We start from the raw sequence: 1,034 nt of genomic DNA on the forward strand, positions 1-1,034 counted from the left end.
TCCAGTCCACTCTTCATGCTGCACCCTGGAGGTAGCAGGTGACACAAGATGTTTCAGCCATAATGGTGGGGGAGGGCCATGGAGGCAGTCTAAAGTACATGGTGTGTGTGTGTGTGTGCGTGCGAGAGAGCGATGGTGCAATGGCTCTTTGGTCACGACTATGAAATGTTTTTGTGAGGTTACAATAAAACCCAGTGCCTGAGGGGGCATTCTCATGGTGTGTGTGTGTGTGTGTGTGGGTGTGTGTGTGTGTCAGCAGCCAAACATGCCCTCCCAAGCCCACATACCTGCCTCAGGTACTCTGTCTGACATGCTGCACAAAGACAGCAAACGAAGCGCTGCCAAAACACAGAAAAAAAAACAGCTGGCGTCCGTTGACTCCCCATCTCTCTGACTGCGCTTGGACTCTCTGACTCTCTCACACCCCCACACACACACCCCCACACACACACCCCCACACACACACACACACACGCAGCAGCTGTGCTCAGCTGTCAGCCATACACTCTTTACTGGGTGGTGTGTGGGAGTGTGTCGTTATGAATTATTCACATGTAAATATGTGCGCCGCGTGTGTGTGTGATGTTGACGGAGGTGTTGCAGTCCCATCTGTTCGCACTCAGGAGCCACGGCAACAAAGGCTTCTTTATCCGAACACACTCACAAACACACGCACACGCTATCCCCACATGCCGTGTTAGACTATCAGAGGACCACACACAAACAACTATAAGGCGCGCGCAGACACACACGCTAACAGCCCCCACCAACCACACACACACACACACACGCAGGTACACACAGCCCAGGAGACATGTACTCCATCCTTCGTGAGGCAGAAGCACTAAGGAGGCAGCAGCACTAAAGAGGCAGCAGCACTAAAGAGGCAGCAGCACTAAGGGAGGCAGCAGTACTAAGGAGGCAGCAGCACTAAAGAGGCAGCACCACTAAGGAGGCAGCAGCACTAAAGAGGCAGCACCACAGTCCCACACTGGGCACGCTCAGTCCGCCCTGCTCTTAAAGAGCCAGCGTCA

This window comes from Osmerus mordax, chromosome 23, assembly GCF_038355195.1.
Source record: "Osmerus mordax isolate fOsmMor3 chromosome 23, fOsmMor3.pri, whole genome shotgun sequence".
NCBI classification, from domain to species: Eukaryota; Metazoa; Chordata; class Actinopteri; order Osmeriformes; family Osmeridae; genus Osmerus; species Osmerus mordax.